Source organism: Phyllobates terribilis, unplaced genomic scaffold (genome assembly GCF_046119375.1).
Source record: "Phyllobates terribilis strain yellow unplaced genomic scaffold, ASM4611937v1 Scaffold_25__1_contigs__length_18738178, whole genome shotgun sequence".
NCBI classification, from domain to species: Eukaryota; Metazoa; Chordata; class Amphibia; order Anura; family Dendrobatidae; genus Phyllobates; species Phyllobates terribilis.
The window spans coordinates 15,458,252-15,478,779 of record NW_027362785.1 but is presented as its reverse complement, the minus strand read 5'-3'; the positions used below and the strand labels follow the sequence as shown (position 1 = coordinate 15,478,779).

The following is a 20,528-nucleotide window of genomic DNA, read 5'->3' as shown; positions in this document are numbered from 1 at the left end:
TCCTCTCTCTCTCTCTCTCTCCTCTCCTCCGGTCTCCCCGGTTCTCTCTCTCTCTCCTCCTCCTCCGGTCTCCCCGGTTCCTCTCTCTCTCTCCTCCTCCTCCGGTCTCCCCGGTTCCTCTCTCTCTCTCCTCCTCCTCCGGTCTCCCCGGTTCCTCTCTCTCCCTCCTCCTCCCGTCTCCCCGGTTCCCCTCTCTCCTCTCCTCCGGTCTCCCCGGCTCCTCTCTCTCTCCCTCCCTCCTCCTCCGGTCTCCCCGGTTCCCCTCTTCTCCCTCCTCCTCCAGTCTCCCCGGTTCCTCTCTCTCTCTCTCCCTCCTCCTCCGGTCTCCCCGGTTCCTCTCTCTCTCTCTCCCTCCTCCTCCGGTCTCCCCGGTTCCTCTCTCTCTCTCCCTCCTCCTCCGGTCTCCCCGGTTCCTCTCTCTCCCTCCTCCCCGGTTCCCCTCTCTCTCCCTCCCTCCTCCTCCTCCGGTCTCCCCGGTTCCTCTCTCTCTCCCTCCCTCCTCCTCCGGTCTCCCCGGTTCCTCTCTCTCTCTCTCCTCCTCCGGTCTCCCCGGTTCCTCTCTCTCTCCCTCCTCCTCCGGTCTCCCCGGTTCCTCTCTCTCTCTCCCTCCTCCTCCGGTCTCCCCGGTTCCTCCCTCTCTCTCTCCCTCCTCCTCCGGTCTCCCCGGTTCCTCTCTCTCTCTCTCACTCCTCCTCCGGTCTCCCAGGTTCCTCTCTCGCTCTCCCTCCTCCTCCGGTCTCCCCGGTTCCCCGGTCTCTCCCCGATTCCTCTCTCTCTCTCTCCTCCTCCGGTCTCCCCGGTTCCTCTCTCTCTCTCTCCTCCTCCTCCGGTCTCCCCGGTTCCTCTCTCTCTCTCTCCTCCTCCTCCGGTCTCCCCGGATCCTCTCTCTCTCTCTCTCCTCCTCCTCCGGTCTCCCCGGTTCCTCTCTCTCTCTCTCTCCCTCCTCCTCCGGTCTCCCCGGTTCCTCTCTCTCTCTCTCTCCTCCTCCTCCGGTCTCCCCGGTTCCTCTCTCTCTCTCTCCCTCCTCCTCCGGTCTCCCCGGTTCCTCTCTCTCTCCCTCCTCCTCCGGTCTCCCCGGTTCCTCTCTCTCTCTCTCCCTCCTCCTCCGGTCTCCCCGGTTCCTCTCTCTCTCTCCCTCCTCCTCCGGTCTCCCCGGTTCCTCTCTCTCTCTCCCTCCTCCTCCGGTCTCCCCGGTTCCTCCCTCTCTCTCTCCCTCCTCCTCCGGTCTCCCCGGTTCCTCTCTCTCTCTCTCCCTCCTCCTCCGGTCTCCCAGGTTCCTCTCTCTCTCTCCCTCCTCCTCCGGTCTCCCCGGTTCCTCTCTCCCCGATTCCTCTCTCTCTCTCTCCTCCTCCGGTCTCCCCGGTTCCTCTCTCTCTCCTCTCTCTCCTCTCCTCTCTCTCTCCTCCTCCTCCGGTCTCCCACGGGTTCCTCTCTCTCTACCTCCTCTCTCTCTCTCCTCCTCCTCCGGTCTCCCCGGTTCCTCTCTCTCTCTCCTCCTCCTCCGGTCTCCCCGGTTCCTCTCTCTCTCTCTCTCCTCCTCCTCCGGTCTCCCCGGTTCCTCTCTCTCTCTCTCTCTCCCTCCTCCTCCGGTCTCCCCGGTTCCTCTCTCTCTCTCTCCCTCCTCCTCCGGTCTCCCCGGTTCCTTCTCTCTCTCTCCCTCCTCCTCCGGTCTCCCCGGTTCCTCTCTCTCTCTCTCTCTCCCTCCTCCTCCGGTCTCCCCGGTTCCTCTCTCTCTCTCTCTCCTCCCTCCTCCGGTCTCCCCGGTTCCTCTCTCTCTCTCTCTCCCTCCTCCTCCGGTCTCCCCGGTTCCCTCTCTCTCTCTCTCCCTCCTCCTCCGGTCTCCCCGGTTCCTCTCTCTCTCTCTCTCCCTCCTCCTCCGGTCTCCCCGGTTCCTCTCTCTCTCTCTCCCTCCTCCTCCGGTCTCCCCGGTTCCTCTCTCTCTCTCTCCCTCTCCTCCGGTCTCCCAGTCCCCTCTCTCCCCTCCTCCGGTCTCCCCGGTTCCTCTCTCTCTCCGTCCCCTCTCTCTCCCTCCTCCTCCGGTCTCCCCGGTTCCTCTCTCTCTCTCCCTCCTCCTCCGGTCTCCCCGGTTCCTTCTCTCTCTCCCTCCCTCTCTCTCTCCCTCCTCCTCCGGTCTCCCCGGTTCCTCTCTCTCTCCCTCCTCCTCCGGTCTCCCCGGTTCTCTCTCTCTCTCTCCCTCCTCCTCCGGTCTCCCCGGTTCCTCTCTCTCTCTCTCCCTCCTCCTCCGGTCTCCCCGGTTCCTCTCTCTCTCTCTCCCTCCTCCTCCGGTCTCCCCGGTTCCTCTCTCTCTCTCTCCCTCCTCCTCCGGTCTCCCCGGTTCCTCTCTCTCTCTCTCCCTCCTCCTCCGGTCTCCCCGGTTCCTCTCTCTCTCTCTCCCTCCTCCTCCGGTCTCCCCGGTTCCTCTCTCTCTCTCTCCCTCCTCCTCCGGTCTCCCCGGTTCCTCTCTCTCTCTCTCCCTCCTCCTCCGGTCTCCCCGGTTCCTCTCTCTCTCCCTCCTCCTCCGGTCTCCCCGGTTCCTCTCTCTCTCTCTCTCCCTCCTCCTCCGGTCTCCCCGGTTCCTCTCTCTCTCTCTCCCTCCTCCTCCGGTCTCCCCGGTTCCTCTCTCTCTCTCTCCCTCCTCCTCCGGTCTCCCCGGTTCCTCTCTCTCTCTCTCCCTCCTCCTCCGGTCTCCCCGGTTCCTCTCTCTCTCTCCCTCCTCCTCCGGTCTCCCCGGTTCCTCTCTCTCTCTCCCTCCTCATCCGGTCTCCCCGGTTCCTCTCTCTCCCTCCTCCTCCCGTCTCCCCGGTTCCTCTCTCTCTCCCTCCTCCTCCTCCTGTCTCCCCGGTTCCCCTCTCTCTCTCTCCCTCCTCCGGTCTCCCCGGTTCCCCTCTCTCTCCCTCCCTCCTCCTCCTCCTGTCTCCCCGGTTCCCCTCTCTCTCTCTCCTCCTCCTCCTGTCTCCCCGGTTCCCCTCTCTCTCCCTCCCTCCTCCTCCTCCTGTCTCCCCGGTTCCCCTCTCTCTCTCTCCCTCCTCCTCCTCCTGTCTCCCCGGTTCCTCTCTCTCTCTCTCTCCCTCCTCCTCCGGTCTCCCCGGTTCCTCTCTCTCTCCCTCCTCCTCCGGTCTCCCCGGTTCCTCTCTCTCTCTCCCTCCTCCGGTCTCCCCGGTTCCTCTCTCTCCCTCCCTCCTCCTCCTCCGGTCTCCCCGGTTCCTCTCTCTCCCTCCTCCTCCGGTCTCCCCGTCCCCTCTCTCCCCTCCTCCTGTCTCCCCGGTTCCTCCCTCTCTCTCTCCCCTCCTCCGGTCTCCCCGGTTCCTCTCTCTCTCCGTCCCCTCTCTCTCCCTCCTCCTCCGGTCTCCCCGTCCCCTCTCTCTCCCTCCTCCTCCGGTCTCCCCGTCCCTCTCTCCCCTCCTCCGGTCTCCCCGGTAAGGCCCTTCCCCTATCAGCTCCTCAGTCACCGGCACACCGTCCGCCCCCGCAGCAGACATTACCGGAGATTGCTGGGCGTCGTGTCGCTGGTCTTCGGGTCACTGTCCCGGATAATCCGGGCGTCCTGGGCCTCCCGTCCGGGTGTCTCCTCCGCGCACTCACCGGAAACCGCACAATCAGCCAATCACATACGCCGGTGACGTCAAACAGCCTCCATCTGACAGGAACTGGTTACTAAGCAACGCCCTCCCTTCTTCACACCCTTTCCGTGCCGGAGAGAGGCACTTGATGATTACCCGGCATGCAAAGCGCAACGAGTATACATATATACTCCCTGCAATACCCCTATATATACTATATACACCCTGCAATACCCTATATATACTATATACACTCTGTAATACCCCTATATATACTATATACACCCTGCAATACCCTATATATACTATATACACCCTGTAATACCCTATATATATACTATATACACCCTGCAATACCCCTATATATACTATATACACCCTGTAATACCCCTATATATACTATATACACCCTGCAATACCCTATATATACTATATACAGCCTGTAATACCCCTATATATACTATATACACCCTGTAATACCCCTATATATATATACTATATACACCCTGCAATACCCCTATATATACTATATACACCCTGTAATACCCCTATATATACTATATATACACTGTAATAACCTATATATCATATACACCCTGTAATACCCCTATATATACTATATAAACCTGTACTACCCCTATATATACTATATACACCCTGTAATACCCCTATATATACTATATATACACTGTAATAACCTATATATCATATACACCCTGCAATACCCCTATATATACTATATACACCCTGTAATACCCCTATATATACTATATACACCCTGCAATACCCTATATATACTATATACACCCTGTAATACCCCTATATATACTATATACACCCTGCAATACCCCTATATATACTATATACACCCTGTAATACCCCTATATATACTATATATACACTGTAATAACCTATATATCATATACACCCTGTAATACCCCTATATATACTATATAAACCTGTACTACCCCTATATATACTATATACACCCTGTAATACCCCTATATATACTATATACACCCTGCAATACCCTATATATACTATATACACCCTGTAATACCCCTATATATATATACTATATACACCCTGCAATACCCCTATATATACTATATACACCCTGTAATACCCCTATATATACTATATATACACTGTAATAACCTATATATCATATACACCCTGTAATACCCCTATATATACTATATACACCCTGCAATACCCCTATATATACTATATACACCCTGTAATACCCCTATATATACTATATACACCCTGCAATACCCTATATATACTATATACACCCTGTAATACCCCTATATATATATATACTATATACACCCTGCAATACCCCTATATATACTATATACACCCTGTAATACCCCTATATATACTATATATACACTGTAATAAACCTATATACTATATACACTCTGTAATACCCCTATATACTATATACACCCTGTAATACCCCTATATCTACTATATACACCCTGTAATACCCCTATATACTATATACACCCTGTAATACCCCTATATATACTATATACACCCTGCAATACCTCTATATATACTATATATACCCTGTAATACCCTATATATACTATACACACCCTGCAATACCGTATATATACTATATACACCCTGTAATACCCCTATAACTACTATATACACCCTGTAATACCCCTATATACTATATACACCCTGTAATACCCCTATATATACTATATACACCCTGTAATACCCCTATATATACTATACACACCCTGTAATACCCCTATATATACTATATACACCCTGCAATACCCTATATATACTATATACACCCTGTAATACCCTATTTATTATATACACCCTGTAATACCCCTATATACTATATACACCCTGTAATACCCCTATATATACTATACACACCCTGTAATACCCCTATATATACTATATACACCCTGCAATACCCTATATATACTATATACACCCTGTAATACCCTATTTATTATATACACCCTGTAATACCCCTATATACTATATACACCCTGTAATACCCCTATATATACTATATACACCCTGCAATACCCTATATATACTATATGCACCCTGTAATACCCCTATATCTACTATACACACCCTGTAATACCCTATATATCATATACACCCTGTAATACCCCTATAATCACTATATACAACCTGCAATACCCTATATATACTATATACACCCTATAATACCCCTATATATACTATATACAACCTGCAATACCCCTATATATACTATATACACCCTGTAATACCCCACTATATACACCCTGCAATACCCCTATATATACTATACACACCCTTTAATACCCCTATATATACTATATACACCCTGTAATACCCCTATATGTAATATATACACTCTTAAATGCCCCTATATATACTATACACACCCTGCAATACCGTATATATACTATATACACTCTGTAATACCCCTATATATACTATATACACCCTGTAATACCCCTATATATACTATATACACCCTGTAATACCCCTATATGTAATATATACACTCTTAAATGCCCCTATATATACTATATACACCTTGTAATACCCCTATATACACCCTGTAATACCCCTATATATACTATACACAACCTGTAATACCCCTATATATACTATATACACCCTGTAATACCCCTATATATATTATATACACTCTGTAATACCCCTATATATACTATATACACTCTGTAATACCCATATATACTATATACACCCTGTAATACCCTATATATCATATACACCCTGTAATACCCCTATAATCACTATATACAACCTGCAATACCCTATATATACTATATACACCCTATAATACCCCTATATATACTATATACACCCTGCAATACCCCTATATATACTATATACACCCTGTAATACCCCACTATATACACTCTGTAATACCCCTATATATACTATACACACCCTGCAATACCGTATATATACTATATACACCCTGCAATACCCCTATATATACTATATACACCCTGTAATACCCCTATATATACTATACACACCCTGTAATACCCCTTTATATACTATATACACCCTGTAATACCCCTATATGTAATATATACACTCTTAAATGCCCCTATATATACTATATACACCCTGTAATTCCCCTATATATACTATATACACCCTGTAATACCCCTATATATACTATACACAACCTGTAATACCCCTATATATACTATATACACCCTGTAATACCCCTATATATATTATATACACTTTGTAATACCCCTATATATACTATATACACTCTGTAATACCCCTATATATACTATATACACCCTGTAATACCCTATATATCATATACACCCTGTAATACCCCTATAATCACTATATACAACCTGCAATACCCTATATATACTATATACACCCTATAATACCCCTATATATACTATATACACCCTGCAATACCCCTATATATACTATATACACCCTGTAATACCCACTATATACACTCTGTAATACCCCTATATATACTATACACACCCTGCAATACCGTATATATACTATATACACCCTGCAATACCCCTATATATACTATATACACCCTGTAATACCCCTATATATACTATACACACCCTGTAATACCCCTATATATACTATATACACCCTGTAATACCCCTATATGTAATATATACACTCTTAAATGCCCCTATATATACTATATACACCCTGTAATACCCCTATATATACTATATACACCCTGTAGTACCCCTATATATACTATACACAACCTGTAATACCCCTATATATACTATATACACCCTGTAATACCCCTATATATATTATATACACTCTGTAATACCCCTATATATACTATATACACTCTGTAATACCCCTATATATACTATATACACCCTGTAATATCCCTATATATACTATATACACCCTGTAATACCCCTATATATACTATATACACCCTGTAATACCCCTATATATACTATATACACTCTGTAATACCCCTATATATACTATATACACCCTGTAATACCCCTATATATACTATATACACAATACAATACAATACAATACAAAGAAGCTTTATTGGCAGGACCAAATAAACATTAGTTTTGCCAAAGCAAGTGTGCAGTAGGGGATAGGGATGGGGACTGTGGGAGTGGTGGATGGGGGCTGTGGGGGTGATGGATGGGGGCTGTGGGAGTGATGGATGGGGGCTGTGGGGGTGATGGATGGGGGCTGTGGGAGTGATGGATGGGGGCTGTGGGGGTGTTGGATGGGGGCTGTGGGGGTGATGGATGGGGGCTGTGGGAGTGGTGGATGGGGGCTGTGGGGGTGATGGATGGGGGCTGTGGGGGGTGATGGATGGGGGCTGTGGGGGTGATGGATGGGGGCTGTGGGGGTGGTGGATGGGGGCTGTGGGGGTGATGGATGGGGCATATTCAGGGTCGGGGCTGTGGGGGTGATGGATGGGGGCTGTGGGGGTGATGGATGGGGCATATTCAGGGTGGGGGCTGTGGAAGTCCATGGCATATCACAGTCCTCTTTCTCGCAGCCTTTGGCATGCATTCACATACTGCGCCGCTGTCTCCACCGCGCGCTCTTCTTCCCCCAGCAGGATATATGTTTTCTCTTCCTCCTTCATGGATATGAAGTTTGGGAAGAGATGACAGAGTCTTCTGAAGTGAGTGTCCCTCACTGCTGAGTATTTGGTGCAGTGTAGCAGGAGGTGGGTCTCATCCTCCAGGGCCTCCAGGTCACAGTGTGGGCACAGTCTGTCCTCTCTGGGCTTGTAGCTTTGCCTGTGCCGGCCGACCTCGATGGCCAGATTGTGGGCGCTGAGTCTATAGCGGCTCAGGATCTGGCGGTCTCTGGGGTCCGGGAGTTTCTCCAGATATGGAGCCAGTCTGTATCCTCTCTGTAGGCTCCGGTACATGGTCAGTTTCTGTGAGGCGTTGATATCGTTCCTCCAGTCACTGACGTATCTCTCCTGGGCCTCATCTACCATCTTCCTGATTCTGGCTTTTGTCAGGCTGCTGCTGTTGTTTTGTTCAGGGTGGGTTTGGGTGGGCTGTTCAGTGGGTCCTGGTTTGTTTGTTACATGTAGCAGGGCTTTATGGTGATGGGAGCTTGGATTGCTACTATGTAGGTGAGCCTGGAAGGACAGCGTCCTCTTCAGGACTGCTAGGTGCAGTGGGAATCTGCCCAGCTCAGCCCGACATGCACTGTTGGTGGTGCTCCGATGGACCTGGAGAAGGGGCTTACAGAATTCCAGGTGGAATATTTCTGTTGGGCTGGAATCCCATCTTGACCAGTCAGGGTATGTGTGAGGACCCCAGACTTAGCTGCCGTACAGGAGGATTGGAGTGATGATGGCATCGAAGATTTTTAGCCAGACCCTCACTGGTGGCTTCAGATGGTACAGTTTCCTACGGATGGCATAGAAGGTTTTGCAGGCCTTGTCCTTCAGGGTCTTTATGGCGTGTTTGAAGCCCCCTGACCGATGAATTTCCAGGCCCAAGTAGATGTACTTGTCTGTTTCTGTAAGAGCGCAGTTGTTTAGCACAAATGAAGAGTGCTGGTCCCATCTTGTTTTTCTCTTCTGGAACACCATGATGTTGGTTTTGTTTGGGTTGATGGGTAATGTCCATGTGGAGCTGAATTTCTCCAAGATTTTCAGATGGTCTTGGAGACCCTTCTCGGTTGGTGATAGCAGCAGTAGGTCATCTGCATACAGCAGGAATTTAACCTGGGCGTCATGGAGTGTGAGACCTGGTGCCGCGGAGGATTCTAGGGCAGTGGCCGCTCATTTATGTAGATATTGAAGAGCGTTGGACTTAGGCTGCAGCCCTGTCTGACTCCTCGGCTCTGCTGGAAATCAGCCGTTCTTTTCCCGTTCACCTTCACGCTGCAGCGGTTCTCAGTGTAGGAGCTTTTGATGACATCATAGGTCTTTCCTCCTATTCCGCTCTCCAGCAGTTTCAGAAACAGGCCCGGGTGCCATATTGAGTCAAAGGCTTTTTTAAAGTCTACAAAACAAGCGTATATCTTCCCGTGCTTTGTATTGTGGACGTGACTCTGAATCAGGCTGTGCAAGGTGTAGATGTGGTCGGTGGTGCGGTGGTTTGGCTTGAACCCTGCTTGGCTTTTGCTGAGGACGTTGTGTTCGGTGAGGAAACGGAGGATCCTATTGTTTAGGATACGGTTGAACAGTTTTCCCAGGTTGCTGCTGACACATATGCCTCTGTAGTTGGCAGGGTCATACCTGTCCCCACTCTTGTGAATGGGTGAGATGAGGCCTTGGTTCCAGGTGTGAGGGAAGTAGCCAGCGCTCAGCACGATGTTGAACAGTTTAGCTATCGCAGCCTTTATTTCTGGTGGGCTGTATTTCAGCATTTCCGGTGGGATTCCATCCAGGCCGCTGGCTTTTTTACACCTTGTGGAAGACATTGTCTCTGAAACTTCCTGTAATGTGATTGGTGTATCCAGAGGGTTTTGGAAATCTTTTACTTTTTCCTCCATTGCCTTTAGTTTTGCAGTCATATTTTCCTGTTTTTGGGTTAGTCCTTTCTTCGAGATGTCTTTGTATAGGTCACTGAAGTACTGGAGCCAGATGTTGCTGTTTTGGATATGTATGTTGCTTTTCTTGCTTTTTGTGTCCATGTGGTTCCATACTTCCCAGAAGGAGTTGTCTTGGAGGGCGTCTTGGAGTTGGTTAAGTTTAGTGGAGATGTAACGCTGCTTCTTCCTCCTGAGAATGGTTTTGTATTGCCTTTGTATGGTGTCGTAGGCATCTCTGAGGTCCGGGTGGTTGGGGTCTCTGTGTTTCTTGTTTGAGGCTGTTCTCTGGCTCTTCCGAACAGCTTTACATTCTTTGTCAAACCAACCATAGATATGTTTTTCTTTTGGTCTCTTGTAGTTGACTGTTTTAAGGTCGGACAATTCGGCCATGGTGTAGAGTATATCAATGAGATCTTTAGCAGCTTGATTCACACCTTCTCAGTGTGACTTGTACTCGTAGTTGTAGAAGTGATGGAGCATCTCCTGTATTTCGGGGTTGCTTGGAACCTCTTTATATTTTGTTGCCGATGCCTTGGACCATTTATAGGATGGAGGCAGGTTGAGGAGGCCGTTCAGCTGGGGATTTTCTGTTGATGAGTTTTTTGAGGATTTCATGTATAGAAGAAGTTGGCTGTGATCTGTCAGGTGCAATTGTGGGGTGACAATGAAGGCGCTGATATTTGCTGGGTCCATGTCTGTAATGGCATAGTCAACAACACTCCTTCCTACATGTGAGTTTAATGTAAATCTTCCTAGAGAGTCTCCTTTAGTACGGCCATTTAGTATATGGAGTCCTAAACTTCTGCATAGGTTCAGGAGCTTTTTGCCACTTTTGTTGACTGTACTGTCATAGCTGTTTCTCTCTGTGTGTACTGAGCCGTGGACGTTAGATTCTGCTCCAAATATGTAGATGTTTCCGTCCGTGGTCAGAAAGTCTTTTTCTCTCCCTGTTCTGGCATTGAGGTCTCCAAAGATGAGAACTTTGCCCAGGGCCTGATAATGGGCAGCTTCTGTTTGTATACACTCTGTAATACCCCTATATATACTATACTCACCCTGTAATACCCCTATATTTACTATACACACCCTGTAATATCCCTATATAAACTATATACACCCTGTAATACCCCTATATATACTATAAACACCCTGCAATACCCTATATATACTATATACACCCTGTAATACCCCTATATAAACTATATACACCCTGTAATACCCTATATATACACTATATACACCCTGTAATACCCCTATATAAACTATATACACCCTGTAATAACCTATATATACACCCTGTAATACCCCTATGTATACTATAAACACCCTGCAATACCCCTATATATGCTATATACACTCTGTAATACCCCTATATATACTATATACACCCTGTAATACCCCTATGTATACTATAAACACCCTGCAATACCCCTATATATACTATATACACGCTGTAATACCCCTATATATACACAATATACACTCTGTAATACCCCTATATATACTATACACACCCTGTAATACCCCAATATATACTATAAACACCCTGCAATACCCTATATATACTATATACACCCTGTAATACCCCTATATAAACTATAAACACCCTGTAATACCCTATATATACACCCTGTAATACCCCTATGTATACTATAAACACCCTGCAATACCCCTATATATACTATATACACTCTGTAATACCCCTATATATACTATATACACCCTGTAATACCCCTTTATATACTATATACACCCTGCAATACCCCTATATATACTATATACACCCTGCAATACCCCTATATATACTATATACACCTGTAATACCCCTATATATACTATATACACCCTGTAATACCCCTATATATAGCATATACACCCTGCAATACCCCTATATATACTATATACACCCTGTAACACCCCTATATATACTATATACACCTGTAATACCCTATAGTTACTATATACACCTGTAATACCCTATATATACTATACACACCCTGTAATACCCCTATATATACTATACACACCCTGTAATACCACTATATATACTATATAAACCTGTAATACCCCTATATATACTATACACACCCTTTAATACCCCTATATATACTATATACACTCTGCAATACCCCTTTATATACTATATACACTCTGCAATACTCTATATATACTGTATACACTCTGTAATACCCCTATATACACCCTGTAATACCCGTATATATACTATATACACCCAGTAATACCCCTATATATACTGTATACACCCTGTAATACCCCTATATATACTACATAAACCCTGTAATACCCCTATATATACTATATAAACCTGTAATACCCCTATATATACTATATACACTCTGCAATACCCTATTTATACTATATACACTCTATAATACCCCTATATATACTATATACACTCTGCAATACCCTATATATACTATACACACCCTTTAATACCCCAATAAATACTATATACACTCTGCAATACCCTATATATACTATATACACCCTGTATTACCCCTATATATACTATATACACCCTGTAATACCCCTGTATATAATATATACACCCTCTAATACCCTATATATACTATGTACACTCTGTAATACCCCTATATATACTATATACACCCTGTAATACCCCTATATATACTATATACACCCTGCGATACCCCTATATATACTATATGCAACCTGCAATACCCCTATATATACTATATACACCTGTAATACCCTTATATATACTATACACACCCTGTAATACCTCTATTTATACTATATACACCCTGCAATACCCCTATATATACTATATACACCCTGTAATACCCCTATATATACTATATACACTCTGTAATAACCCTATATATATATACTATATACACCCTGCAATAACCCTATATAAACTATATACACCCGGTAATACCCCTATATATGCTATATACACCCTGCAATACCCCTATATATACTATACACACCCTGTAATACCCCTATATACTATATACACTCTGTAATACCCCTATATATACTATATACACCCTGTAATACCTCTATATATACTATATACACCCTATAATACCTCTATATATACTACATACACTCTGTAATACCTCTATATAAATTATATACACCCTGTAATACCTCTATATATACTATATACACCCTGTAATACCTCTATATATACTATATACACCCTGTAATACCCCTATATATACTATATACACCCTGTAATACCCCTTTATATACTATATACACCCTGTAATACCCCTATATATACTATATAAACCTGTAATACCCCTATATATACTATACACACCCTTTAATACCCCTATATATACTATATACACTCTGCAATACCCCTTTATATACTATGTACACTCTGCAATACTCTATATATACTGTATACACTCTGTAATACCCCTATATACACTATATACACCCTGTAATACCCCTATATATACTATATACACCCAGTAATACCCCTATATATACTGTATACACCCTGTAATACCCCTATATATACTACATAAACCCTGTAATACCCCTATATATACTATATAAACCTGTAATACCCCTATATATACTATATACACTCTGCAATACCCTATTTATACTATATACACTCTGTAATACCCCTATATATACTATATACACTCTGCAATACCCTATATATACTATACACACCCTTTAATACCCCAATAAATACTATATACACTCTGCAATACCCTATATATACTATATACACCCTGTATTACCCCTATATATACTATATACACCCTGTAATACCCCTGTATATACTATATACACCCTGCAATATCCTATATATACTATGTACACTCTGTAATACCCCTATATATACTATATACACCCTGTAATACCCCTATATATATACTATATACACCCTGCGATACCCCTATATATACTATATACAACCTGCAATACCCCTATATATACTATATACACCTGTAATACCCTTATATATACTATACACACCCTGTAATACCTCTATTTATACTATATACACCCTGCAATACCCCTATATATACTATATACACCCTGTAATACCCCTATATATACTATATACACTCTGTAATAACCCTATATATATACTATATACACCCTGCAATAACCCTATATAAACTATATACACCCGGTAATACCCCTATATATGCTATATACACCCTGCAATACCCCTATATATACTATACACACCCTGTAATACCCCTATATACTATATACACTCTGTAATACCGCTATATATACTATATACACCCTGTAATACCTCTATATATACTATATACACCCTATAATACCTCTATATATACTACATACACTCTGTAATACCTCTATATAAATTATATACACCCTGTAATACCTCTATATATACTATATACACCCTGTAATACCTCTATATATACTATATACACCCTATAATACCTCTATATATACGATATACACTGTGTAATACCTCGATATATATTATATACACCCTGTAATACCTCTATATATACTATATACACCCTGTAATACCTCTATATAAACTATATACACCCTGTAATACCCCTATATATACTATATACAGCCTGTAATACCCCTATATATACTATATACACCCTGTAATACCCCTATATATACTATATACACTCTTTAATAACCCTATATATACTATATACACCCTGCAATAACCCTATATAAACTATATACACCCTGTAATACCCCTATATATACTATATACACCCTGTAATACCCCTATATATACTATATACACCCTGTAATACCCTTATATATACTATATACACCGTGAAATACCCCTATATATACTATATACACCCTGTAATACCCTTATATATACTATATACACCCTGTAATACCCCTATATATACTATATACACTCTGTAATACCCCTATATATACTATATACACTCTGTAATACCCCTATATATATACTATATACACCCTGTAATACCCCTATATATACTATATACACTCTGTAATACCCCTATGTATACTATACACACCCTGTAATACCCCTATATAAACTATATACACCCTGTAATACCTATATATACTATATACACCCTGTAATACCCTATATATACACTATATACACCCTGTAATACCCCTATATATACTATATACACCCTGCAATACCCCTATATATACTATATACACCCTGCAATACCCCTATATATACCTGTAATACCCCAATATATACTATATACACCTGTAATACCCTATATATACTATATAGACCTGTAATAACCTAAATATACTATACACACCCTGTAATACCCCTATATATGCTATATAAACCTATAATACCCCTATATATACTATACACACTCTGCAATATCCTATATATGCTTTATACACTTTGTAATACCCCTATAAACACTATATACACCCTGTAATACCCCTATATATACTACATAAACCTGTAATACCCCTTTATATACTATATACACTCTGCAATACCCTATATATACTATATACACCCTGTATTGCCCCTATATATACTATATACACCCTGTAATACCACTATATATACTATATACACCGTGTAATACCCCTATATATACTATATACACTCTGCAATACCTCTATATATACTATATACTCTCTGTAATACTTCTATATATATTATATACACCCTGTAATACCTCTATATATACTATATACACCCTGTAATACCACTATGTATACTATATACACCCTGTATTACCCCTATATATACTATATACATCCTGTAATACCTCTATATATACTATATACTCTCTGTAATACTTCTATATATATTATATACACCCTGTAATACATCTATATATACTATATACACCCTGTAATACCTCTATATATACTATATACACTCTGTAACACACCTATATATGCTATACACACCCTGTAATACCCTGTATATTATATACACCCTGTAATACCCCTATATACTATATACACCCTGTAATAACTCTATATATACTATATACACCGTGTAATACCTCTATTTATACTATATACACACTGTAATACCCTATATATACTATATACAACTGTAATAACCTATATATACTATACACACCCTGTAACACCCCTATATATACTATATAAACCTGTAATACCCCTATATATACTATACACACCCTTTAATACCCCTATATATACTATATACACTCTGCAATACCCTATATATACTATATACACTTTGCAATACCCCTATATATACTATATACACTCTGCAATACCCTATATATACTATATACACTCTGTAATACCCCTATATATACTATATACACTCTGCAATACCCTATATATACTATATACACTCTGTAATACCCTTATATATACTATATACACAACCTGTAATACCCCTATATACACTATATACACCTTGTAATACGCCTATATATACTATATAAACATGTAATACCCCTATATATACTATATACGGTCTTCAATACCCTATATATACTATATACACCCTGTATTACCCCTATATATACTATATACACCCTGTTATACCCCTATATATACTATATACACCCTGCAATAACCTATATATACTATATACACTCTGTAATACCCCTATATATACTATATACACCCTGTAATACCCCTATATATACTATATAAACTCTGTAATACACCTATATATACTATATACACCCTGTAATATATCTATATGTACTGTATATATCCTGTAATACCTCTATATATACTATATACACTCTGTAATACCTCTATATATATTATATACACCCTGTAATACCTCTATATATACTATATACACCCTGTAATACCTCTATATATACTATACACACCCTGTAATACCCTGTATATTATATACACCCTGTAATACCCCTATATACTATATACACCCTGTAATAACTATATATACTATATACACTCTGTAATACCCCTATATATACTATTTACAGCCTGTAATACCCCTATATAAACTATATACACCCTGTAATACCCCTATATATACTATATACACTCTGTAATAACCCTATATATAATATATACACTCTGCAATAACCCTATATACACTATATACACCCTATAATACCCCTATATATACTATATACATCCTGTAATACCTCTATATATACTATATACACTCTGTAATACCTCTATATATACTATATACCTTGTAATACCTCTATATATACTATATACACTCTGTAATACCTCTATATATATATACTATATACACCCTGTAATACCCCTATATATATATATATATACTATATACATCCTGTAATACCTCTATATATACTATATACACCCTGTAATACCTCTATATATACTATATATACCCTGTAAGACCCCTATATATACTATATACACTCTGTAATGCCCCTATATATACTATATACACCCTGTAATACCTCTATATAATATATACACTCTGTAATACCCCTATATATACTATATACACCCTGTAATACCTATATATACTATATACACCCTGTAATACCCTATATATACTATATACACCCTGTAATACCTCTATATACTATATACACTCTGTAATACCCCTATATATACTATATACACTCTGTAATACCCCTATATATACTATATACACCCTGTAATACCCCTATATATACTCTGTAATACCTCTATATATATTATATACACCCTGTAATACCTCTATATATACTATATACACCCTATAATACTGCTATATATACTATAAACACTCTGTAATGCACCTATGTATACTATGCACTCCCTGTAATACCCTATATATTATATACACCCTGTAATACCCTATATACTATATACACCCTGTAATACCTCTATATATACTATATACACCCTGTAATACCCCTATATACTATATACACTCTGTAATACCCCTATATATACTATACACACCGTGTAATACCTCTATATATACTATATACACTCTGTAATACCCCTATATATACTATACACACCCTGTAATACCCTATATATTATATACACCCTGTAATACCACTATATATACAATATACACCCTGCAATACCTCTATATATACTATATACACGCTGTAATACCCTATATATTATATACACTCTGTAATACCCCTATATATAATATATACACCGTGTAATAACTCTATATATACTATATACACTCTGTAATACCCCTATATATACTATACACACCCTGTAATACCCTATATATTATATACACCATGTAATACCCCTATATACTATATACACCCTGTAATACCCCTATATATACTTTATACACACTGTAATACCCCAATATATATTATATGCACCCTGTAATACCCCTATATAAATTATATACACCCTGTAATACCCCTATATATACTATATACACCCTGCAATACCCCTATATATACTATATACACTCGGTAATAACCCTGTATATACTATATGCACCTTGTAATACCCCTATATACTATATACACCCTGTAATACCCTATGTTTACTATATACATCCTGTAATACCCCTATATATACTATATACACCTGTAATACATCTATATATACTATATACACCTTTAGTATCCCTATATATACTATATACACCCTGCAATACCCCTATATATACTATATACACCCTGTAATACCCTATATATTATATACACCCTGTAATACCACTATATATACAATATACACCCTGCAATACCTCTATATATACTATATACACCCTGTAATACCCTATATATTATATACACTCTGTAATACCCCTATATATAATATATACACCGTGTAATAACTCTATATATACTATATACACTCTGTAATACCCCTATATATACTATACACACCCTGTAATACCCTATATATTATATACACCCTGTAATACCACTATATATACAATATACACCCTGCAATACCTCTATATATACTATATACACCCTGTAATACCCTATATATTATATACACTCTGTAATACCCCTATATATAATATATACACCGTGTAATAACTCTATATATACTATATACACTCTGTAATACCCCTATATATACTATACACACCCTGTAATACCCTATATATTATATACACCATGTAATACCCCTATATACTATATACACCCTGTAATACCCCTATATATACTTTATACACACTGTAATACCCCTATATATTATATGCACCCTGTAATACCCCTATATAAATTATATACACCCTGTAATACCCCTATATATACTATATACACCCTGCAATACCCCTATATATACTATATACACTCGGTAATAACCCTGTATATACTATATACACCTTGTAATACCCCTATATACTATATACACCCTGTAATACCCTATGTTTACTATATACGTCCTGTAATACCCCTATATATACTATATACACCTGTAATACATCTATATATACACCTTTAGTATCCCTATATATACTATATACACCCTGCAATACCCCTATATATACTATATACACCCTGTAATACCCTATATATTATATACACCCTGTAATACCACTATATATACAATATACACCCTGCAATACCTCTATATATACTATATACACCCTGTAATACCCTATATATTATATACACTCTGTAATACCCCTATATATAATATATACACTCGGTAATACCCCTGTATATACTATATACACCTTGTAATACCCCTATATACTATATACACCCTGTAATACCCTATGTTTACTATATACACCCTGTAATACCCCTATATATACTATATACACCTGTAATACATCTATATATACTATATACACCTGTAATACCCCTATATATACTATATACACCCTGCAATACCCCTATATATACTATATACACCCTGTAATACCCCTATATATACTTTATACACCTGTAATACCTCTATATATACTATATACACTCTGTAATGCACCTATATTCTATATACACCATGTAGTACCCCTATATATAATATATACACCCTGTAATACCCCTATATATACTATATACACTCTGTAATAACCCTATATATAATATATACACCCTGCAATAACCCTATATACACTATATACACCCTATAATACCCCTATATATACTATATACATCCTGTAATACCTCTATGTATACTATATACACTCTGTAATCCTTCTATATATACTATATACACCTTGTAATACCTCTATATATACTATATACACTCTGTAATACCTCTATATATATATACTATATACACCCTGTAATACCCCTGTATATATATACTATATACATCCTGTAATACCTCTATATATACTATATACACCCTGTAATACCTCTATATATACTATCTATACCCTGTAATACCCCTATATATACTATATACACTCTGTAATGCCCCTATATATACTATATACACCCTGTAATACCTCTATATACTATATACACTCTGTAATACCCCTATATATACTATATACACCCTGTAATACCTATATATACTATATACATCCTGTAATACCCT

The 20,528-nt window shown here is 40.4% G+C and overlaps 1 protein-coding gene across 1 annotated transcript in view; it reads right to left on the bottom strand.

Moving 5' to 3' along the window:
• PRKAR1A (protein kinase cAMP-dependent type I regulatory subunit alpha) overlaps positions 1–3,638 on the bottom strand; it is an 85,798-nt gene extending 82,160 nt beyond the window's left edge. The window contains exon 1 of the mRNA XM_073660366.1: positions 3,483–3,638. The gene's annotated coding sequence lies outside the window, so the exon portion shown is untranslated. The remainder of the gene's footprint in view (positions 1–3,482) is intronic.
• Between the last annotated feature and the right edge of the window lie 16,890 nt (positions 3,639–20,528).